The sequence below is a fragment of the Phragmites australis genome, chromosome 7 (genome assembly GCF_958298935.1).
Source record: "Phragmites australis chromosome 7, lpPhrAust1.1, whole genome shotgun sequence".
NCBI lineage: Eukaryota > Viridiplantae > Streptophyta > Magnoliopsida > Poales > Poaceae > Phragmites > Phragmites australis.
Window position 1 is genome coordinate 13,829,745 of NC_084927.1, and position 26,261 is coordinate 13,856,005.

Consider the following 26,261-nt stretch of genomic DNA (forward strand, 5'->3'; position numbering starts at 1 on the left):
ACACTGATGATGGTATCTGCAGTAGTGGTAGCACCTAGGATACCCTGGTCGTGGTGCTACGTTGTCGGATCTTTGTTGTCACCTATGCTCAAGAGGGACCTCGTCAGAGCGTGGATGATCAGCAACTTGTCCTTGGTCGTCGAGATCAAGAATAGGTAGCAATATAGATTGGAAAAGAGAACATGATGACTATAGGAACTAGGCAAAAGAGATAAAAATGAAAGATAATTGAAATTGTGGTTGATCGGGTGGATGATGATCTTAATCGGCCAGGACCCTCTCATATTTATAGGGCGGCATATCTTAGCCGTAAGAGATTAGGACTCCTACGTTAAACCGAACAAGACTTACATATATGATTCAATTATGCCATCTGGTCTCCGAACTTTCTAAAACTAATGTATCTTTCCTATTCGACCACGTATACTCCCATATATCTACCTGAGTATCCTTTATTGCAGTTTAGCCTTCTTGGACTCAACTACTTGCTCGACCCGAACACCTGCTCAGAATCCTCATGCTCGAACTCGACCAGTTCTTCCACCTGCTTAGAGACCAACGTGCTGGAATTCCAATGTGCTCGAAGTTCGACTAGCCTACTCGAAGATAAACATGCTCAGACTCCAATGTGCTTGAAGTTTGACCAACCTGCTCGGAGATCAACGTGCTCGGACTCCAATACTCTCAAAGTTTGACCAACCTTCTCGGAGATCAACATGCTCGAACTCGGCCACGTACTTGCATTATCCGATTAGTCCTTAAACTTGGCCAACTCCTTGGACTATATGCTTGAATTTGACCAGTCTTTGCTCGACCCGACCACCTCCTCTGAGACCATGTGCTTGAAGCGATCACCTAGTCGGAGACCACCTTGATCGGAGACCACCTTAGTCGGAGACCACCTTAGCCAAAAACCACCTTTGCCAAAGATCACTATAGCCAGAGACTACCTGCTCGAAATAGCCTGGTTGAGGATAACTTTGTTGAAGACCACCATATATGCCAAATCTTGTCATCAACAACGGGATTGCATAGCATGGATATAACCCTAACAACTCCATTGCAAAGACGTCAGTTTGGTCCTCAAATTCGTCTGGAATCTGTATGAATCGGCATAACTGATAGTCCAAAAACTAGAGTGAACCACCAAGATTTGCACTAAGATATTCTACTCCAGCCATCAGGCACCTCTGTATATGTCGTAAATCCAGGAAGGTTACCAGCCAATTTCCTTCTGCTCTCTGATGTCTACTTCGTGGCACAACTGCACAACCATCAAATAGGTGTGCTTGTACATGCATCAATACATCTCACCATATAGTTCGTGTTCCTGTTAATTCATACAACAACTTAAGCAAATGCTGATTAAAAAATGGACCTTTTGCATTCTGAATCAAACGATGAATTTTGAAGGGGTGGATTATTGTCATGGACACGTACGGCAAAGCATTGTACCTGGAGTTGTTCAAGGGGGAGATAGTTGACATGGCCACTGCATATGGTGCGAGGCTACTCCTTGCTGACGTCCACCTCCTCCATATAGAGCGTGTCCGCTTTCGTGTGCCGCCATGCATTCACCACCCTCCTTACCCGGATCTCCAGCAGTGCTGCTAGCTCTGCCGCAATTGTCGCCTCATCCTCAACCGTCTCCTCCTCTGCCACAGCCTGTGGAGGCGGAGGCGCTAAGGTGGAGTCCAACGACAGGGAGGAGGATGAGTAGAAGAGCACGGGGCTTCAGGTGGATCTCACGGACGGTGAAGACTACAGCGGTGCCAAGAAACAGCCCTTGCCAGCACGGTTCCCTGCGAGGATGAGGGGTGAAGGAGAGGAGGCGAGCGCATGAGTCTAACACCATTCTCGCCGCCGCTATCATCCTGGGTGCGGTGCTGGTAGCCTGGCTCACGGTTTAGGTGTTGATCGTGGTCGGTGCATGTCTGCCGCAGATCTGGACCCTTTCACCTGTGAAGTTAGAGGCACACAGTAATTTGTGGGTGATGCTGCAGTAAATTATAGCTGGAATCGAACGGCTTGCGGAGAAGCAAAGTCACCGTGACTACATTCTTGTGGAGTCAGATGATCCCATTGCGTCCAACACAGAGAGCAGCGGAAACTCAAGTATTTTATCAGATGGAAGGAAAGGGAAGGATGGGCCAGTGTTGCAAGCAGCTAGGGATGAAAATGGATTGAACGGTCGGAAAAACCTCTAACCGTTTTCACTTTCATATTTTCTCTTGAGAAAGGAATCAAAAACGGAAAAGCCAGAAATGAGTACGAACTCGGGAATGTTGGGATATCAAAAACGAACAAATCTGAACGGAAACATGTCAGTATCGAACAAGGACCGATAATTTAAAACAGGAACACCGACCTATAAAACCATAACTTCAAGCATCAACACGATGCATAATTAATTCACACTAACAAAAGTAATTCATACCATTCATAGATAGACCATGTAATAACATAACTCTCAACTGAAAAACATCCACTATGTTGTAATTCGAGTACTCGATATAATATATAGTCATACAAAAACTAAGGTTGGAGGCGGCGTAGGTGCAGGAGTTTAGACAACATCGGTCGGTCGAAAGCTGGCTGAGACTGGGTTACTAGAGTCTGGGTGAAGTTTAGGATAAGTGTGATGTTTGGGCTTAGCCTGTTGGCTGCATTGTGATTTGTAAAGTTTGGTCTTAGTTGAAAAAATGGAAAATTCTTGATTAAAAATAGGACACCGATAATACGGTAGAAAAAACAGCAAATCTGTTTTCGTCCCATGTCCAATTTCCGTGTAAGTCCAAAAATCCGAAAACGATTGAAAAAAATATAGAAAACAAATTGGAATGACTGAATTTATCCCATCCGTTCACAGAATACACACCCCGCCACACTTTGGTAGTTGTATTCTGTACTACTTTTTTCAAAGTAAATAAAATTTGAAAACTATGGCACCATTAATAAGACTGTCACAGAATTTCACTTTTAAAAATATAATTAGTAAATTTACACTTATTTTTACATTCTACTAGGAACCGCGCATGTGTGCCACACACATGTAAAGCCAAAGTGTGCATGTCATACCGTCACCAACAAAGTGCATTGTTGCCTGTGTAAGATCATGATAGCCAGCATCCGCTTGCCCCTCGTCTGCTCATACTCTCTCTGATCATCACACGGGTGCCAAGGTTATATAGCTTGTTCTCCAGCGTGATGCACGTTAGGTCCCTGGGAATCCCAGACACCAACCGCCGCACAGCCTCATGTGGTCCTAATTGCTCTCGAGTATATAAGTGCTTGTCATAGTTGGCTGCCGCCAATGCGGCAACTATGTCCTTGATTGCTGCTACAGATGCTCTCCCGCTTGACTTCCATCCCCGTTAGTGCCCTCGCTATGCATTTGCGTGAGAACAACCAATACACAACGGTATTTATTTTCACTGCTTGGTTAACTTGAAGGCTGAAGTTATTAGCATCACCTAAGAAGTATAAGCTGAATATGATCACAAGATTTAAGGTCAATCAACAAGCCAGGTGTAGTTCAACCATCATCCTATGAGTTGTCTTTGTGTAGTTTCGTGTAGATGAAACATCATCCTGGAGCAATCCTTGAAACGCAAAATGAACCATGTAACTATAAGTACATCACAATCTGAATTGGTATGCCATATGAAACATAAAGAGTAGGGAGATATAGCTACATTAGCTGTTCTTTAGAATATTTTGTGTGCAGATCACATCATTTGTTCTAGGACTTGAACCCATTCATTGTGCATTGAGCTGTGTAAATGGAAGCATCTACCAGCATGCATAGATGCCCAGAACCTGAGCAGGTATTTGACAATGCTCATCTTGATCAGGAAGAAAGACATGTTTTGGTAGTATATGGTAAACATTTTTGTTAGAGTCCATGCACAATACAACAAAGCTATATTGCTACAAGATCAGTCTACCATAAACAGGACTACATGAGTGTGTATCTAGTACCTTACCTTCTGGCGTACGTGCCCACGACTTATAAACACACATTTTCACTGTTGTTAGTGAATTTCAAAATCCATAATATTCTACAATCTTGCTTAATATCGAAGGAACTCTTTCTTAAATTGTCTGCATAGTAAAAATGCACTTCATCAATGAAGTGCTAAGCCCTCTCTCCCAAATAACACTAATAAAATTTAATTATGATACTTCCAGTAGAAGTCAAACATATACATATAGGGCCAAGCACTACTACAAAAATAATTTAGTGGGACACCCTTGTACAGACGGTTCTTTGGAGCCGCCTGTGCAAAGATTATCATAGACGGCTCTAAAGAAGAACCATCCGTGATAATGACGAGACCCCTCCAAAAGTGGTGAAACTTTTTTAGTATAGACGGTTCCTGTTGGGAACTATCTGTATTAATATTATAGACGGCTCTAATCACAAGGCATCTGTAATAAAACTAGTATCACAAACGGCTCCAATTTCGAGCTGTCTGTAATATTAATACGGACTACTCGTATTGGAGCCATCTATAATAAAAAGAATATCATAGATGGCTCAAAATAAGAAACATCCGTATAATTAATATAGACGGCTCAAAATACGAGCCGTCTGAGAAAATGGCCGGGGGAGGTGGGACACTTTATTACAGACGACTCCGAACATGAAATCATCTCTACTATTAGAATAGTACATCATCCCCTACCTCCAGATCGAAGCAGAGCAGTGGCGCTCGAACAGAAAACAACAACGCGTAGCTTTTGGAGGGAGAGGATGATTTTGACCAAAAAAAATTGTTAGATTTTGGTGAAAGCTTGAAGATTCATTGACATTTGTTTCTTCATGGTAAGCATTATGTTCTATTTTAGTTTAGATGGTCTAGATTTTGGTTTGGAGAGCTAGCTAGATCAAGATCTAGATTTTTCCATATTGACATAGTTTTGTTCTATTCATTAGATGATGTAGATTTGTGAACTAATTTATCAACTATATCTACATCTAGATTTAGATTTTTTTTTTCATGATGATCTAGAATATATTAGTTGTTCTAGGTATATATGAAGCTCAAAGTATAGATGAAGGTTTAATTATGTGATATTATAAATGACTAGCTTTAATCTAGTGTTGTAGATAAATTTTGGATTTTTGGTATATGAACATAAAATTATCAATAACTAAAGTATTTAACAACAAGTTTGAATTAATATTTGCCCTTATTTTTAGGTATTCATATATATAATATAAATATAATCATTAATTATTTTCAAATTAATTGTCATTTGTATGGTTCATGCATGCATGGTAGCTCCATTTTTTTTATGAAAAGTTTGGTTGATCTCTTTTATTAGGTTGATTTGACATTAATTTACTTCGTATGTGGTAGATGGATCGTTGCTAGATGTACGCTTCTCGTACAAACCAAGGGTACCTTGATGGTGTGATGGCTTTTTTGGCAGCTACTGAGGAGTATCGATTGGACAAGGGTGTTGAATTTATATATTGTCCTTGTTACAATTGTAGAAACAAAAGATCCTTTCTTAGACAGAACACAGCCCTATAGATCCAAGCGTACTTGATTATCAGGGGCTTCAAATTGGACTACACGTGTTGGACCAAACATGGTGAAGAGCAGAATGTGTTACATGAAGACGTTGGTGTCATTGAAAGAACACAAAGTCGAAGTAAGAAGAGAAGATGATGAGGAATTTGGTGCAGATGATGATGACTTTGGTGCTGCAGGCGACGATGATAGGTTGGATCAGATGTTGTGCGATGTAGACATGAACTTGAGTACTCGAGAGACTTTAACAAATTCATGTGCTTGATCGAGGACTCAGAGAAGCTGTTGTTCCCTGGATGCAAACTGGAATACACAAAGTTTTTATCCGTGCTTGAACTGTTAAATTGAAAGCAAGCGATGGTTGGTCAGACAAGAGTTTCATGGTGCTATTAAAACTCTTATCGGACATGCTTCCAGATAGAAACGAGCTTCCTAAAAGCACATACGAAGTAAAGCAGGTTCTTTGTCCATTGGGGATGGATGTGCAAAGGATACATGCTTGTCCGAGCGACTGTATGCTCTACCGTAAAGATCTATTAGACTTGCATTCATGTCCAGAAAGCATCTTGATACAAGTGTAAGAGTCAATCTGATGATGGTGAGGTGAAGACAGGAATTTCTACTAAGGTGGTGTGGTATCTGCCTATAATTTCGCGTCTTAAGTGTTTGCTTGAGAATCAAAAAGAGGCCAAATTATTGTGCTGACACTCAAAGGGCCACAAGCAAGATGGAAAGCTAAGGCACCCTACCGATTCTCCCCAGTGGAGAAACATTGACATGATCTTCGATGACTTTGGTGCAGAACCGAGGAATATAAGTTTTGCTTTGAGCACAAGCAGAATGAATCCTTTTGGGTACATGAGCAGGAAGCACAACACTTGGCAAGTTATTCTCAGTATTTACAACCTACCTCCTTAGTTGTGTATGAAGCGGAAGTACTTGATGATGTCACTGCTTATCCAAGGCCCAAAACAACTTGGGAACAATATTGATGTATACCTAAGACCATTGGTGGAAGATCTAAAAAGAATGTGGAATGAAGGGGCGCAAGTATGGGATGTGTACAAAAGAGAGAATTTCATGTTACGTGTCTTGCTATTCTGCATGATCAATGATTTGCCTGCACTACGTAACCTTTCGGGCTAGAGTAAACAAGTAGACACAACATGCCCTCATCGCTTAGATGATACCGCGAGTATGTGGCTGCCCCACTCGCATAAAACGGTGTTCATGCGCCACCGTAGGTTTCTTAACAGGTATCATCCATACCGCAACATGGAGGAACGATTCGATGGAACGAGGGAGAGAGATTTATGTCCAAGGCCCTACGGTGGTCAAGTGGTGGACAATATCGTTAAAGATCTTGATATTGTGTTTGGAAAGGGGAGTAGAAAATCTAAGGATACCAGTGGCATATGGAAGAAGAGATCGATATTGTGGGAGCTACCGTATTGGAAGCACCTTGAAGTTAGACATCATGCATGTAGAGAGGAACGTGTGTGAAAGCTTGGTTGGTCTTTTACTTGATATTCCAGGGAAGACGAAGGATGGCCTCAACGCAAGGCTTGACCTGGTTGATTTGAAGATCAAGCCCAAGTTAGCACCTGAGCCCTCCGAAAAAGTTAGAATGAGGCTCCCTCCCGTCTCCTATAATTTGAAAAAGGCCAAGAGAACCGAACTTTGCCAGTGCTTGCATGATGTGAAAGTTCCGTCCGGTTACTCTGCCAACATCTCAAAACTTGTTTTGATGCAAGATTTGAAATTAGTTGGCATGAAGTCCCATGATTGCCATACGTTGATGACACAGATACTTCCTGTTGCAATCCGAAATATCCAGCTGACCTATCTCCAAGATACAATCACCAAGCTATGTTACTTCTTTAACACAATTTTTTAGAAGGTCATCGATCCCGAAGTACTTGATGTTTTATAGGCCGATGTGGTGAAGACACTATGTCATCTTGAGATGTACTTTCCTCCATCGTTTTTCGATATCATGGTACATGTTATCGTTCACCTTGTGAGAGAGATAAAGATATGCAGCCCAGTATTACTACATTAGATGTACCCGTTTGAGAGGTACATGGGAATTCTCAAGAAGTATGTTCGGAATCGATCTCATCTGGAGGGTAGCATCATCCAAGGTTAAACAACTGAAGAGGTAGTCGAGTTCTGCATTGATTACATGGAGCAGCTCAAACCAATAGGTGTGCCCATGTCTCGCCATGAGGGGAGGTTGGATGGGAATGGGACCAAAGGTAGAAAATCAATCATTGCTGACTTTGCCACGTTTTTTAAAGCCTATTTCACGATCTTGCAACATATGACTAAAGTATCCCCGTATATCGACATGCATAAGGACGTGCTACGCAGAGAGAATCCAGGCAGTACAGAGGCTTGGATCACAAAACAACACAATCGCAAATTCAACAACTGGTTGGCAGCGCGAGTCAGTAATAATAGTTCAACAGAGGACAATATTGGCTGGTTGGCAAGATGGCCAAGTCACACAGTTGTGATATTTGAAGCATACGATATAAATAGGTACACCTTTTATACCAGAGCACGGGATAGTAAGAGCACGATACAGAACAACGGTGTGCGCATAGATGCTTTCTAGGACAAATGTGGGGTATGTGCGTACTATGGGTACTTAGAGGAGATTTAGGAACTCGACTATGTACGTTTTAAGATCCTCCTCTTTCGGTGTTGTTGGGTCACACTCTCAAGTGTCAAGGTAGATAAGTACGGAATGACTACTATCAACCTCGAACGTGCCGCATACAAAGATGAACCATTTGTACTCGCCAAGCAAGTTGTCCAGGTCTTTTATGTGCAAGACCCGTTAAATCCAAAGCTTCACATAGTCCTTCAGGAAAAAAGAAGGATTGTCGGAGCTGAAAATGTCGTGGATGAAGAAGAGTACAATCAATTTGATGAGTACTCTCTTAGAGATGGCATCGCCCTTAAGGAAGAACAACTTCCGACCACCAGGGTTGCTTGCTATCTACGCGTTGATCATCAAGAAGGGCTGATTATTAAAGTTGTATGATGTTACTCTATTATTATGTTCCTATGTATTGCAATGTTATATGTTAAAATGAATTAGTTATGAATTTACTTAAAAAATTGATATCATTAATTTGGAGTTTGTATGAATTAGTTATGAATTTTGCTAGTTTTAGTTCAATTTAATATTTAGGTTTAATGATACCCACACCATGTGATAGTACAGATTTAATAAAAAAATTTACATACAAATATCTTCTCTTTTGTAGTTTGTATGGATTATTTATGAAATTTGCAAGTTTTAATGTTTTGCTGGAAAATTAATAGTACAGACAGTTATTTACTAAAACCGGTTGTACTATTTGTACAGATGGCTTTTACTAAAAAGCCATCGGTACTAATGGTATTAGTACAGACGGTTCGGAGTTATAAGCCGTCTATAATATTTGTACAAACGAATTTTACTAAAAAGTCATATGTACTAATAATATTAGTACAAACAGCTAGCTGTTATTACCCATCTGCAATAATGCTCTATTAATACTGTTTTTCCCAACCCGCGCTGCACCAAGTGCTAACCCTAGTTGCCTCGTCTCCCTCAGCCCCAGCGGCTCCTCAATGGCAGGCGACCTCCCTGGCAGCCCTTGTCCCTCCCCAACGGCCCTCATCCCTCCCCGGTGACATCCCTCCCCGATGACTCCTCCATCCCCAGTGACCTCCCTCCATGGCTAGATAGCGGTATGACCCCCTCCCTGACGGCTCTGTGATGAGATGTTGCACGTTGAATTGCTGCCATGCACCTCTTGCTTTTATTGTTGCCGCTGTGATGACGTGTGCTGCCTTCCTTGCCGTTGCTGCGTGAAGCCATCGTTGTCATCCGATGATGACTGCTGAGGCTGACCATAGTTTGATGTGCACCCTTGTTGCCGGTTATGAGCTGCCTGGTGCCCCTACCTTGGTGTTGCTGCCATTATCATGTACACCGTGTCCAGCTACATGGCCCTGCGTTGGTTTGCCATTTGCTGCTTGTAGGTGCTAGTGATCCAAATGATGCTTGATGGTGAAGTGGGTCCATGTGTTGCTGTTTAGGGTCAATTATGGCATTTGAGGTTGAGCTGCTATTGATTTGGCCCCTATATCGAGTCCTGACCGAGCAGTTTGACCTCTCTTTTATTCTGAATAGTATCGTTTATTGTGACTTAATGCTCGATGATGATGAAATGCACTGAAATTGGTCAAGTTATCTAAGTTCAATGGATGTGAAACTGTATAGTTCTCTGATTCTTGATTGATATAGGTAGTGACTGAGGTTTTGTTTTGGGACTCTTTGATCAGTCCTTGTCTACCGAGTTTTGCAACTCTATTGTTGTCAGTTCAGTGCCTATAAGTATTAATCCCTGGATGTGGTGGTGCCGTAATGTTTGATTAAGGTTAATCCTGTTTTAATTGACATGTGAAGGGGCAGTAGATTTTTTATGGTTTAGTCAACACTTGTCTTGTTGGTCTACTGCTCTGTTGGTTTCGATTTCTGTAGAAATTGGTGTTCTTCAGTGATTGAAAATCTGTGCAATAGCCCTATCCAGGAAGACTTATTAAATTCATAGAACTTTTGTCAGATTCTCATCTAGTTGTGATCTTAGTTTCATGTCTAGTTTTTGATGTGCCCAAAGATCAGTTAGGGAGCAGAACATTTGTAGTTCTGGGCCAACTATTTTGTATTATCTGAGAGCAAATTTTGTTTCAATTCCTGCTATTCAGCAAATTTTGTTTCAATTCCTCTGTCCTTTCTACTGGTCTGATGCCGACATGGCTGATGAGCTACTTTGCTTGTTTCTCTACTACGAATTGTCGCCGAGGGGGACATGTTTCCCTTCCTGTGACTGCATACATGCTCTCTATATGAGTATTTCCCTTCCTATGATATGTACAACAGGTATTCATACATGTTGCTTGATGAAGTGTTCTAAATCTGAAATTGGGTGTGTTCGCTGAGTACAATAACATATACCTATAGATTCTTATGTTTTTTGGTTAAATCTTGATGATTCTGGAGGTGAGTCAGTGTGTTTTGGTTGAATCAGATTGTGACCCTCTTGTGCAGCACACTGTTATTGTTTTAATTAGCCTCTAGAAGTTGAGAATCAAGTACATGTTATTTTGCTAGTTGAGATCTTAGGAACATTGCCTAATTGATGATATTCTTACTAGAACAATTAGAGAGAAGGACCATGAAAGTCTTGGGACCAATTGTTATACTAATTCTGAGAGCACATTTATTCATTTTATATACCCGCTGTCCTGCAATTGGAATATATATGATGTTGAATGCTGCTGGACCTGCATTATGGTTGTTTCCTTCAAAGATCATGTATATTTGGATTTGGGTATTATGCTCTTGTTTTTATATATATGGAAAAATATCAATGATCATGTATATTTCTGTCACTAGATGGATTGACACAGAATCTCTGCTAAGATGATTCTTTTATCTTCTTTGAATGGCAAAAATAAGATTACTTTACATCAAAGTTAGTTTTAACTAGTGCAAAATCTAATACACATGTTAAATTTAATTGAAGTTCAAAACATATACTTTGATTCCTTTTCTTTTCTCTATTTTTGTGAATAATCTTCTAACATTTTCCTATTTTGAAGATGGTGACCGGAGATGAACTACCTCCGGCCTCTTACCCTCAACAAATGAAGGGGTCACTACTCAACAAGAAGCGGAGGCCACTTCTCAGGAGAAAATAGAAGAAACTCGGTGGCTGAAGCGAAAGCGAGGTGGCCGAGGTAAAAACCAAATGCCCACGAGTCACTACACCATAACTAACATCAATGTGGCAGGCATGCCAACATAGCGTTAGCAAGCTCAGGCGGCATTCTGTAGAGCATGCACCTCACTTGGACAGACAAGGGTCAGGATAACCTACCCAAACTAGAAGGCCATGTTGCAAAGCAAGAAAAGCTTCTTGTGGGAAACAATTAAAGCCCAATTTAACTTTCCTAAAGGATGCTCCTTGGAAGACGTGGAAAGACATGCAATAGCCAAGATGGCCAAGGCATGACATATGTGAAGCAGGATGTCATCCCCAACAATATTGCTTATGGGTACTTGGTGGATCAATGGGTAGAGTTTGTGGTGAGGTGCCAGTCTGAGTAATTTCAACAACAGAGTCAGGCTAACAAGGTGCGCCAGTCACGCAACTCGCACCCCCATAGGCTAGGCACCGTTGGGTACAATCCCAAGGAGTTGGACTAGGATAAGGAGAATGAACAAACAACTTGGGAGAACCGCTCCACACCATTTTCCTAGATCCCAGAGAGATGGGCCCGAAACTGGCTTCGAGGAAGGGCTGTACGCTTAGTCGATGGTTTTGTCACCTTCAAGAAGCCAGAAACCTAGGAAGTGGCTCAAAGGATCCTGCCACATTCGAAAGAATCCACTTAGGGATCATTCTAGCCATCTCGGGAAAAAGACATACTAACCTCTACTCTAGGGAACAAAGAGCACCCTGGTCGCACACGTGGCATAGGTGTTTCCATTCCATGGAACTTGGGATTCCTTGACGATGCTGATTCATATAGGAGCCGAAGGATAAACAAAGCTGAGCAGGAAGCAACCGAGCGTGAACATATGAGAATGGAGATTGTCGCTGAGGTTGAAGTAAGGATGAAAGAATAGATGGATGTGCTTGCATAAAGGATGGAACAATGGGTCGAGGAGCAAGTACGAGCTATTAGATAGCAGGATGCGGCCACGGCACTTGAATCTCCACTGGCTCGGCACCGGAGTAGTTGTGCATCTACACCAGATAATGCTCTAGATAACATGTTCGATCAACATGACTTCCCTATCAGCAGATTTGAAGGTGACCCCCCCCCCCCATCGACGACATTCAGAAAGAGATCCCTAGCGAGAGATACCTCATCGACAACATAGAGGCAGCAACCAAGTGCAAGCTCCTACTACCCACCACCGTTTGCTCTGATAACATCATTGAGGTTGGCACGGGCTTGGTGTTCCCATGTGGCGGGAACAGACGATTCATGGACTCCCGCTACAGCCTGGTTACGCTAGGGTGTCAATGGACTTGGTGTACATGAATTGCACATCCCTCCCACTTCCTATTCATCTAGAGTACAACGTCAAGACACTTGGGGAGGCCATCCACTCCTTCATCTAGTGGCCAATGAAGTTCATAACACTGGTTGCCCCTCCACCGCCTCCACAACCTCTATCTCCAGTATGTGACGGTAGCGACTTCTCTTTTTGTCGTGCTCTGCCGAAGGTCAAATCTCCTTCTGCATCACATGAGCAACAAAAATTGTCCAGCAAATCTAGCCAACAGTCTACCAAAATGGCACCTCTCGAAAGAAGAACCTTTGTCAAACACCTACATGGAAGGCCAACCGTTACTGAGCAAGAAAGAGTTAGAGAAATTGGGCTGGGCAAGTATGATTCTGCATGACCTATACATTAAGAGGTTCCATGAGGAGAAACATCTTTCTCCTTGTTTCAGCGCCAAGTACTAGAGGCAACATTTTTTGCAACTAGCTGGAACCTTCCTCGTGACCTTCGAGGATTTATTCCTCCTCTACCGTCTTGACAAGCTGAACATCAGTCTACTGAGATGATGGACATCAGTCTATGCTTAATAAACCGCCTAACTCATTGATACGCTCATTCATCTACATTACTCTTATGTGTAACTTATGATTCAAGAAGCCAAGAGAGAGAATCCGTGAATCAGATTCCTCGACCCATAGGTCGTATGTGGGTCAACGATCATGGTCTTCGGGGGAGGTCGAGAAATACATCACGGAGGCTGTGGTCACTCTCTGTGGATCGAAGGACCATATTCTTCTACCATACAACTACCATTGGATGCTAGTTTGTACCTATAGTGCATATACCTCGACTCAATGTACTACGACCCAGAGAGGTATTCAGATCTAATAGACTTCTTGACAAGGGCATTCGTGAAGTATGTTTCGATGGACGAGATTGTACAGATAGATAAACCCTCGATGACCCACCAACATCAGTTCCTGGTAATAATTCCTCCGTCGCACATCAATCTACCGTTATAATATGCATTCCATAAAACTAAATGTACTGTGCACAAATTTATGTAGTGTCACAGGCAGTTGCAGGGCACCAACCTCTGTGGGTTCCATGTTGCCCAGTATATACTGCAAATCGTTGGCTCTAGTCTGCCAGTATATCCACCAGTTAGTGTAATTATAGTATATTAAAATGCATTTTTTTATCGTTGTGCCTAACTACGTAAATTTTCTTCTATATACGTATAATTTTCCTACAGGTAATCCCATGAAGGATAGTCTAATGTATATTAAAAAACGGCTCATCCATTTCATACTTGCAGATATCATAAAGGAAACCAGCGAATTTTATGATCCTGAAACTTTGTGACTTGTAATATTGACTTTGTGATATTGAAGGAAGATGTTCGATTTACAAAGTGTATGGAGTTTGAATGCAAATGATCTGTTGTGTGTATGTCATACTGCTGTGTGTATTTTGTTGTTGATATGTCAGTTACATTCACTATATATGGATTATGTACTGTATATATGAAAGTACAAATGGTTTTAGGAATACAGCTGGTTTTACAAATGCTTTTTATAACAGCCTCTGGTATATAGTATAGACGGCTCGAAATTGGAATCGTATGTATTATCCTATAGTACAGATGGCTACAATAACGAGCTGTTTGTACTGTTACTATATCACAGACGGCTCAAAACTTCGATCCGTCTGTGATATTACATAATACAGATGGCTCTTGTTTGGAGCTGTCTGTACTATTGGTATATCACAGACGACTCATGACTCCGAGCCATCTGTGATGTTCCATAGTACAGACAACTACTGATTAGAGCCATCTGTACAAAAGTTTTGTACATATGGTTCAAAACCTGTCTGTACAAATCTGATTTGTACAAACTCTTTTCCACAGACAGTTCAAAAACCTGTCCCGCAAAGAGCTTCCGAACCGTCTGTGAAAATGATTTTTACAGTAGTCAAGTCCACAGATAAATCGTAGTTGGTGCTTAATTAATAGAGAATATTATGGAGTATTACTTTTCCCTATAGTTGTATCAGTATCCTAATAACATTCAGATTGCAATTTTGGTCTAGTGTTTCGAATAGCCTCAAATGCTAAACAAGCAGCTTCATAGAACTACTAATAGAAGGAAATACATGACACAATGAACATGTACGAGTCGTGACCATTCTTAAGATCCTGGTTGTTATTTTTCGTATCAAAATCCTTTGACCTTTCACCTTTTTCTACAAATGAAAAACAAGCTGGGGATTTATAAATTGTAGCATAGATGCTTTGTTTACATACTACTATAAAAGACCTCTGAAAAGTGAAAGAAGAGGAAAACATGAACTCACCTTACTCCAGTTCAAATGAAAAGGAGCTTGTCAATAGAATTTGAAGACCAAACTAGAGATAATTAGACAGCCAAATAGGCCTAGATGTTATTACAAGATGATCAGAGATCCAGCTGGTGCATCTGACCTCCTTACTCCAGTCGAAATACGGTTGCGTTTCAAAGATTATTTTCACCAACTACTCTAGTCCATCCCTATAAGTTCATACGGTCATATCGACTCCTTTTTATGATTTCCCTTGTACTCTTCTACACCAACGAGCTCGACTACATTATGCAAAGCAACATGAGTGCAAACTGATGGGCACTTTTTGATATACTTGTACAAGCCAGTTGATGTTGTCATACGTTGTTCATTTGAAGGTCATGTGGGAGCCTTATGACCGGTAGGAGATCCTAGGCATGGGACTTAGCTCGTTATGCACATGCGATGTGGTGTATTGGCATTCTATTGTGCTGCTTATTTGTTTTTTCATTGTTGAAATCTATCTGTCGAACCGTGTTATGCGGCAGTTTAGGAGGTTGCAGCGTACACCTCCAGAGACAATCTCCACGTCGGTGACCTTGCACAAGTGAGTCAACTTAATTTGCGGCAATGATTACATGGATTATTTGTGCACTTTTACATTTGTTTGTGATTGTGCCATCTTGCAGGATTGACAGGAGGAAACAACAGGGCGCATGAGATTGGTGGGACATCCACCAAGTATTCTTGATGCAGTGAGCTAACCGGGAGTAGATTAAGTGCAAGGTGGGACACTCACCATTCTGGGTCGTACCACAACCACTTGAGGTGGTTGCACAACAACTTTAGGTTGTCAATCAAACCACCTCAAGTTGTGGTTCAAGTAGAAGATTTGCCAGACTCCGACGATGAGGATGACCTGCTAGATGAGTATGATCAAATCACTCGCCACGGTCGCCAGCCTGAGTGTGCCCCACTTCACAACTTCATGGTACTTGTAATTGATGATAGGTTCACCATACTGACTCATCGTTTGTACCGTACTTGATGTACTGCATCTTGTTTCCAGGGCCAACAGCTCGGATGCCTTGCAAATGAGGCTAGACAAGAGTTGCTAGTCCCATGGGGTTCCGAGGAGGAGGTAAGCCACCTTCGCGGCTTTGTGGAGGTAACAATTCATGTATAAGCATCGTCCTAAGTTTCCCCCTTTTTTGTTGCATTCGAGTATGCACTGACATTTTCACTTACTTGATGGCAAAGGGTTCGTAGGAGCTGCCTTCGCTTAGCATACAAGATGAGTTGCATGACAACGCCAGATGTGCTCTAGCACCAGGTGGTACTTTTTCCCAGCCATCTACTGGCCACGCAATAGCTTTGACACAGCAAACACCAGTAGACTATGGTACCCGGACCAGCAGTCGCAGTGGTAGTGTTGCACGCACGCCATCGTGCTCTAGCACAAGGAGTGCCTTTGCCTTTGTGGGTGCGGCTGCACGTGGAAAGGTAAGGCTCAATGCAAGGAGCACTCTGAGAGAGATGAAGACAGCTCAGAGGGTGGTGACCCATCCTACGAGGCCAATGAGATTGGGAGCTTGTAGCTCGCAGGCACTCATCCATCAACACAACCTTCACAGCACCCGTGGCATCAACATGACAGGACCGATATTGGGAGTGCCAATGTCCTTGCTACCAAACCAAGGCATGAGCAGCGGAAGAAGAAGCCATACACACCTAGGGGCTGAGTTGTGTAGAATGTGTACGATACCCGTCATGTTGCTTAGCTATTGAACAATTTTATGCGTGTGATGCTTTTATGTGGATTCTATGTATTAAGCACTTGTGTTGTTTCGAACAATAACATTTGATGAAAATGTTTTTTTGGGACCATGTAACACTTTGCTGTCAAATTAATGTGTGCTGCATTGGAATTGCATTTTGATTGCTTGCGAAAGTATATCAATTGCATTTTGATTGTTTGAGAACGGATATCAATTGCGTTTCCAACATGCTACCCTCGGCAAATTAAATGTATCTGCAAGATTGAAATTTTGTTCCGATCCTGGAATGCCACTCAGCCTAACCATGGTCGATGTAGCTTGTACAGGTTTGTCACGCCATGTACAGTGGCGTGACTAGTAACATAGTCACACCAATAGGCTTGGTGCGAAAAGCCTGTACAAGCTTTGAAGTAGCCTCTAGGCTTGTCATGCCGAAATAGCTGGCGCGACAAACCTAGGTCACACCAAGACCTGTGGCGTGACCCAACATGGCGTCACGTCATAGGTCCCCTTCATCCATTACTCATGGTGTTCCCTTGCAAATAGAAATGGGCTGGCGTGGCTCCATCTTTGGTCACGCCACCCAACATGGCGTCACGCCGACCCTTTTCTTCCCCCCTCGATACTAGTGAGCCACTGCAATTTTGGGTTCCTCTGGCATGACAGCACAATGTCACAACAATGGACCTGGCGTGACACCACAGTGAGTCACACCAATATTCCTGGCGTGACATAATGTTCACCAGCTTTACAACATGTTTCTGTTTATTTCGTTTTGTCTCAAATGATAAGAAGTATACATTTTATCGATGACCAACATGCTTGGTCTAGACTGGCCAGACATGTTTTATTTTCAGAGTATACTATTCATAATCCCACCATAGACGATATGCATAATTACCATAACAATACATGAATAAACATACCAAAGACATAAATAAAACAATCTATATGGTTCATATAGTACAATAGACGATGATTACAAATGAAGTTCACAAATAGTTCATAACATAGTACGTTAATATAGGACACCAATCATACACCCATTGAACTGACCCCGCTTGTTAATCGTCCGATTCATCATATGCAATGCATCATCATTATCGTCCGAGACAACAACAGAAAAATTAGCAACAAGAGCCTTCATTGTCTCCATTTGCACCGTATTAGCCGCTGCCTCTTCACCCTCCATGGCTCTCCTCTTGTGCTGGGGATGCATAGCACAGTAAAAATCATGAGTTGCCTTCTTACGGTTGTTCAGATAGCTTGACAATACCATTGAATGATGCTTACTCCTCCATACAATCTCATGATCCACCTCATCTTTATCAAGGTACTCCCATGAACATCTCTGCGTACTCTATTCCCAAGAACATATTCATATGAACTCCTATTAATAAGGTACATCCAACATTGGATATCAAAACAGAAAATATAGATAACATGAATAAAACTAACCATGCCCTTGACAACCACACGCCCGCAATAGTGCCCCACACCAAGTTTGAAGGGCACTATCCCATATCAAGCATTGGCACTACAAGTGCACTTCCTTGGATGATATGGTTCAATCACCCTATTCACCTTCACTTCATCGTGATCCTCCTATATCCATTCACCATTGGGACCATACAATAAATCTCGAAAGTTACAAGTAGCATCATGGCGCTGCATTCAAATTTATGATGTAAGGTACATGACATCTAATTCTATCTCCCTTAAATTGTAAACACCAAATATGTGCAGTTTTTACCTTTGTTATCCCTTCACAATAAAAGTAAGGAGATCCCCTAGAAGATTCACACAGCACACTACGCTTCCTGTAGTTGGACAATAGAGGATCTGCTAGATGTCTTCCGCTCACTTGGCACTTCTCTTTATCCATCATTTTTCGAGGATTTGGTGGAGGAGGAACCCAACGAACAAACTTTACAATATGAATTTGGATACTGAGTAAACTGTTTCACCTTCAGAATCCTAGGGTCATATATGTCAGACCCATCAATCCATTAGAAGAAGTAGCACATCACCCACTCCTGCAAAATATTGAAACACAATGTCAGCTAAAGTAATGAGATATGTTTCCACCCTAATCCAAAACAAATATATACTCACATGATAATCCTTACATAGGTAGTAAGCATGGCCAGCAGTACCTTCATATACCGACTGAAGGACCATGGTAGGCTTACCATAGTCACAGGTCGGGACGGGGCATCCTTGCAACTAACGTCGGGATACTTCTTGCCGATGTAGTGCTTACTTTTGCTTACACCACAAATTGGAAGTCATACTATACAATTGCACGAATACCAGTCTATTACGATTTCAACATACAAGAGTCAAATGGTCTCCATACAAGAATAATAAACATACTACATTAAACATTGAACAACAGCAAACAAATGCTGATCTAACCAAATTTTAATTTTTTCATCACCTAATCTCTAAACCCTAAGTACCCAAAACCAACTAAAAGCATGAGGAAAATCGAAATTGAATGGATGCAATGAAGTATTTACTTTCAATGGGTATTCTCTCATAAAATCTTCTTCGATTTGGGTCCGAAATTGATGAATTTGTTAAAGGATTTGGAGGAGAGGAAAGATGTGAAAAAGCAAGACTCAGGAGTAGAATGAGCCCTTGCAGGAGAGAAGGGCCCACACTACCCTCTGTATACACCTAAGTCACGTCAATCCCCTTGCGTGATGACAACCGGTCACGCGACACCTGACGTGGCTCAAAGCTGCCACGTCGGCAACACACGGCATGTGGCGGGAACGTCCGCCAAGCAATGCTGGCACAAGTATCCCATTGCCACCAGCCAAGTCCACCCAGTATATATGAGGTTTGAATCTGATGGGCACCTGAGGCTGTTCGAATGGTCTGATGGGGAAGTGGACTGTGGTGTCTGATGTGATCGAGGTGTTTCCTGATGACTGCGCTTTCCCAACAGTCTGTAGCGAGTACGGGATATGCACTGGCGGGCAATGCAGCTGTCCGTTTCAGAGTGATTCTAATTCAAGCTACTTCAAGCTGATTGACGGACGGAAGGCGACTCTTGGTTGCACGCCACTGACTCCAATCTCTTGTCAAGAAATGCAGCACCATGAGGTCTTGACCCTTACAGATGTTTAATACTTTGATAGCAGCCACACCGTAGTGAATGCAAGAAACAGAGATGACTGTAAGAAAGCATGCCTGAAGAATTGCTCCTGCCATGCCGTTATGTTCAGGTATGGCGAGAATGATTCCGATGGCGACTGTTTGTGGGTGACGAAGGTCGATACAACCTGAGACTGTTCATTACTACTCCTCTGCTTACCTGAAGGTGCAGCATAGTCCCCCCCCCCCCCCACCCTCTCCTGCATCTACTACCGTAAACGAAAAGAAGGTGATTTCGGGCGCAACACTAGAAGGTATTACTATTGTATTGGTTGACATTGCTGTCACTCTTTATGTCCGAAGGAGGAAGTATCAAGAGATAGATGAAGAATTAGATTTTGATCAATTGTCTGGCGTGCCAACGAGGTTTTCTTATGAAATGTTGACAGAATGCACTGAAGACTTCAGTAAAAAGCTCGGAGAAGGTGGATTTGGATCAGTTTTTGAAGGCAAATTAGATGAATAGAGAGTTGCAGTGAAACGCTTTCTTGGCAGAGGTCGAGACTATTGGGAGCATTTAACACATAAATCTTGTCACACTCGTAGGCTTCTGTGCAGAGAAATCACATAGGCTTCTAGTATATGAATATATGCCTAGAGGTTCCCTTGATAGGTGGATCTATTACCGCCATAATAATGCTCCTCTTGATTGGGGCACCCAGTTTTGGATCATTCTGGATATTGCCAAGGGCCTATGCTATCTTCAAGAGGGCGACAAATTGCTCATGTAGACATTAAACCACAAAATATTCTCTTAGATGAGAACTTCCACACCAAATTGGCTGATTTAACTGTTGGGGTCGTTATCGAGGACCCTGACGACCCCTTGGCTTAATCAGCTCAGCCTCCCAAAGGCTCGGCCTCTCAAAACCTCCGCCTTCCGAAGCTCCGGCCTTTCGAAGCTCAGCCTCCCGAAGGCTCGGCCTCTCAAAGCCTCCACCTTCCGAAGCCCCGGCCTTCCGGAGCTCAACCTCCCGAAGGCTCGGTCTCCGAGGCCTCGGCCTCCCGAAGCCTTCCCCTTCTGAAGCCCCGGCCTTCCAGAGCTCGGCGTCCCGAAGGCTCGGCCTCCCAAGGCCTCAGGGCTTCCCGCTGCCCGAGCCGGGTTCCCGAAGGTTACTGGGTGAGTCATTAGGCCTCAGGAAAAATCTACCAAAAGGGAAGAACAGGTCATACTTTGCCAGCGAGGAGGTGACCAGCAATAAATGCCTAGGCTAGTCGACGCCGCTCTGACACCCCCGCATGATGGTACCTGCTCTGCCGCCCCTGATAGTGCGGCGACGGGCCGCAGTTGGCAACCAGCTGCCTCCTTCAGGGGACAAGCATCATGATAATTACCACGGTGGATGTTTATCTCCCCGATAGGATAGAAGGTAGTTATCCGAGATAAAGCCCAGTAATTTGATCAGATCCCCGATATTTGTGCATTGTGATAACTTGTACGCCAAGCTACGCATGGCTCTATAAATAGGAGGCCATGGTCCTCTGGGCAAAGACAGACACAACGAGAAAGAACACGCATCACAGCGAACGTTGTGATACTCCTCCCAGAGTGATATATTTTTCTATCATCAATATACTCGTGGTGTTCCATCCTCTCAAACTTCGTCTCTAAGCTTGAGTCTCCTCCTTAGAAAAACTCTCGTCGTACTTACTAGAGCAAGACGAACTCTTGCTCCAACAGTGGCACTGTCCATGGAGATTCGAACACATAAGTGCTAAGAGAGGTAGGATGCCACCCAAGAAAAAGACCACGAAGGACACATCGGCAGCGGCCGACCCCCCAGTCATGCCTGTGCGGCAGTCCAGTTGGCTATATGCGGCCGACAACGACAATGGCCCCCCAGCCGGGGGGAACGGGAACCTTACGGCCACCACCGACCCAACCATAACTACAGCTACGGGCGACACTGAAGGTCTCTACCCCGGGGTCCCAGTAGCAGCAAGGTGAGGCCCGTGTTGCGCCCCTAGGTGCTGTGGCCGGCGCTGCCGCCGGAAACACCGCTCCGCTCGAGCAACAATTACGCTTGGTGGCACTCCTCGGACAGATGGAGGAGCTACGAACGGCCCTACGGGTCGAGCAGGAAGCTACCCACACCTTCGATGCTGCTCCCGGGACGGCCGGTGCGTTTTCGGCCCAAGCTCTACGAATAGGCGAGCCCCTCAGTGCAAGGACACAACCTGTTCGATCCCCGGAGCCCCAGGGCTGGCATCGTGAGGACCCCATGCAGGACCACGACTCTCCCCTGCATGTCGACCTGCAGGCCATGCCCTTCTCGGAGGGTTTTCGAACCCCGAAGTTGCCCAAGTTTAAAGGCAATTCAGACCCCGACGAGTTCGCCCAATCCTACGCCCTAGCCATAGAGGATAGTAGGGGCGGACTGGCCACCATGGCTAAATGCTTCCCTCTCGCCCTAGAAGGGGTGGCTATACGCTGGTTCTGGGCGCTGGACCCTGGCACCATTCACACCTGGTCCCAACTTTGAGACCTCTTCCCCAGCAATTTCCACGGCACCTTCATCGAACCAGTAACCTCTGGCAGCCTGTTCACTATCAAGTAGGGGCCAAATGAAACCCTCTGGGACTACTTTTGAAGGTTCTTCCAGACCAAAGCCCAGATCAGGGGCATATCGGACTCTTCGGTCATCGTTGCCATAACCCAGGGCCTGGCCGAAGGCCCTCTATATGATCGACTAAAGCGACGCCCAATACGCACAATAGAAGTCCTCATGAGCAAGTTTGAGGAATATGCATGGGCAGAGGAGGAAAAACTCTACCGGAGGCGCTCACAAGCTGGCGAGGCTTCCCGTGCCAATTTTGAGAGACCACACTCACAGGCCGGATCGTCACATGCCCCTACTCCCCTGGCAAAAAGGAGCTTCGAGGAGGCCCTTACCGCCAGGTCCCAAAGAGGGCAGCAACGACAACGCCGAAACATCAGCAATATCAACCCAAGCTGCGGGGCTCGGAACCAAGGCCACCACAGGGGACGCGGCCGAGGAAACTCCGAAGGCCTCCCAGAGCGAAGCCATGCCCCAAACCAGCATTCCAAGGAAGACTCCTGGTGCACTCTACACGATGCAAGACGAGGGCATAATACCGATAACTGCCGAACTCTCACCACCTTCTGAGAGGAGTACCTCAGGAGGTAGGCGGCCTTCACCTCGAACAATGGGGCCCCCAAGGGGTAGTCCGAAGATCACAGACCATTGGCCAACCGACGGGTCAACCACATGGCCCGACAGAATCCTTCATAGCTGGCCCTACCTTCACCACCCCAGTCATCCTTAGAACGGTACAATGACGAAGGAGCACGGGGCAAAAAGATCGTCCTCACCATTACCGATGGAGGGAGCTCCGGTGGCACATTGAAATGACAGCGACGAAAATATGCCCATGGGGTACACCAAATCGGAGCGACTAGCATCCATCGACAGGCCCCCGACTGGGCCGACGCCCCCGTAACATTCACCGTAGACGACTCCGAAGGGGTAAAATTTTCCCACTCCGATGCCCTGGTCATCTCAACCAATATCGTTGAAGTTGAGGTCTGAAGAATACTGGTCGACGGAGGAATCTCAGCGGACCACCTATTTGTGCATGCCTTTGACTAGCTTTGAATTCCGTGAAGCCGGCTCTCACCGAGCAGCAGACCCCTCCAGGGATTCAATGGGGACCCCCTCAACGCCCTAGGAAAGATAGAACTCCCGGTCATCTTCGGTGAGGGCTCTGCATCACGGTCCAAGGTTATCACCTTCGATGTTGTAGACGTACCGTAGACCTACAACGCCATCCTGGGACGGGGGACCCTGAACAGATTCGGGGCTGTACCCCATCACAATTACCTCTGCCTAAAAATACCCGGAACCCAGGAGCTAATAACCATCCATGGGACCAAGACCTGGCTAGATGCATCGAGTATAGGCACCCTGCTCCACTCCCCAGTTGCCATATCCGCACTATGACACAGGAGGACTCGAAAGATCCTCCGTCAGCGCACCTCGGTCATCGCTGCCCTTCTAGGCCATAGCTAGAAGGGGACATAAGGTTGGTCCCCATACACCAAGACCAACTCAATCGGACCTTCAAAATAGGGACGGACCTCACCTCCGGGCAAGAAGCCCAACTTCTAGCCGTCTTACAGAGTAACCTCGACATCTTCGCATGGTCCCCGCAGGACCTCCCAGGAGTCGATCGCAGCATCATCGAGCACTCGCTCCAGATCGACCCAAAGGCAAGGCTCGTATGCCAGGGGCTTTACAAGCTCTCTCTGGAGCACGCAGAAGCCGCAAAAGAAGAAGTCCAGAAGCTGCTAAAAGCCGGTGTTATCTGAAAGGTCATCCACTCCGATTGGCTCTCCAACACTGTCCTGGTCAAGAATCACAGCGGGAAATGGCGTATGTGCATCGATTTCACGTCATTAAACAAAGTATGCCCCCGAGGTTTGTACCCTCTCCCCCACATTAACCAGCTGGTGGATTCCACAGCTAGCTGCGAAATACTAAGCTTCCTCGATACCTACTCCAGATACCACCAGGTGTGGATGGCAACGGAGGATGAGAACAAGACCAGCTTCATTACCCCCTTTGGAGTATACTACTACGTTCGGATGCCCTTTGGTGTTTCAAACGCCGGGGCCACCTTCTCCTGCCTAGTACACAAGGTGCTGCAATAGCAGTTGTGGTGCAACGTCGAGGCCTACGTAGACGATATCGTGGTGAAAAGCCAACTAGAAGCCACCCACATTGCCGACCTACAAGAAACATTCAACAGCCTCAGAGCTGCTGGCGTACGGCTGAACCTAGAAAAATGCGTATTTGGCACTAGAGGTGGAAAAATGCTAGGATATCTTGTCTCCCGAAGAGGCATCGAGGCCAACCCGGGCAAGATTCATGCTATCACACAAATGCCGCCTCCCGCCAATCCGAAAGAAGTACAATGCCTGCCTAGCTGCCTCGTGGCCCTCAGTCGCTTCCTCTCAAAATCCGCTGAGCACAACCTCCCTTTTTTAAAAATGCTAAGGGGCTTCGAGCCATTTAGCTGGACACTGGACTGCCAGGCAGCATTCGAGGCCTTAAAGGCACACCTTTCCAACCTCGAAACACTCGTGATGCCCCTCCCCGGCGAAGGACTACTCCTGTACCTATTCGTCTTCGCATCCGCCGTCAACGCCGCAGCACCCAGGTACGAGAGGAAAAAAGTAACGGTCGCCCCCTCAGAGGGTTGTATGCTACGTATCGGAGGCCTTAGCCGGGGCCAAGACACGCTACACTAATGTCGAAAAATAGCCTACGCCCTGCTGATGGCCTCGCACAAGCTCCAGCACTACTTCCTTACCTACGACATCACTGTCCGAACCTCGTACCCACTTGGCGACATGTTTCACAACCGGGAGGCAACGAGACGCATCGCAAGTGGGCGGTAGAGTTAGCCCCCTTTGTGGTAAGGTTTGTAGCCCGCACTACCGTCAAATCCCAAATCTTGGCGGACTTCATCGCTGAATGGACCCCGGCACCCACCGAACCCACCACTACACCCACATAAGACATTTGGACCATCTACACTGACAGAGCATACTCCTGCACAGGCGCCGAAGCTGGCGCGGTCCTCATCTCCCCCACAGGCCAGCAAGTTCAATATGCTGCTCGCCTAGATTTCAAGACGACCAACAACATAGCCGAATATGAGGCCGTCCTCTTAGGCCCCCGAAAGGCCCAAACCTTAGGAGCAGCCAGAGTCATCATCCGAACTGACTCTTAGATTGTCGCCGGTCATGTTAACAAGGACTTCCATGTCCGGCATCCAGACATGATAACATACCTCGAGGCCATTCGCAAGGCTGAGTCACACTTCCTCAGCATATGAATACGAAGCATACCACGGGCGGAAAACAAAGGCCTTAGCAAAGGCCGTAACCATGGGTAAAGACCCACTAATAGGCACCTTCCTCAAGACCCTGCACCAGCCGACCGCCAGAGCTCCTGACGAGACAGCCGTCGCCATCCTCCCCATCCAAACTGCGGACTGGAGGGCCCCCCTCCTATCCTTCCTGAGAGGAACAGCAGAACTAGATGACTCAATTGCACTGAGCTGCCTCCAGCATCGTGCCAGGGGCTACTATCTCATAAATGACACCCTTTACAAGACAGGTTTCTGCGCTCCCCTCCTTCAATGCATTACTAAACAAGAAGGAACCGACCTCCTCAAGGAAATACACGAAGGCCTTTGCGGAAATCATCAGGTGCCTCATGCTCTAGCCGGTAAGGCACTTCGCCAGGGGCACCATTGGCCTACGATCATGTCCGATGCAGAAGAACTCATCCGCACTTGCTAAGGATGTCAATGGATGGGATGCCGAAGCCACTGACCTTCAAC

General features: G+C 44.9%; 1 pseudogene; it reads right to left on the reverse strand.

Annotated features, from left to right (window-relative positions):
- The window catches only part of LOC133925405 (uncharacterized), a 72,669-nt pseudogene that overhangs the window by 27,422 nt on the left and 18,986 nt on the right, over positions 1-26,261 (reverse strand).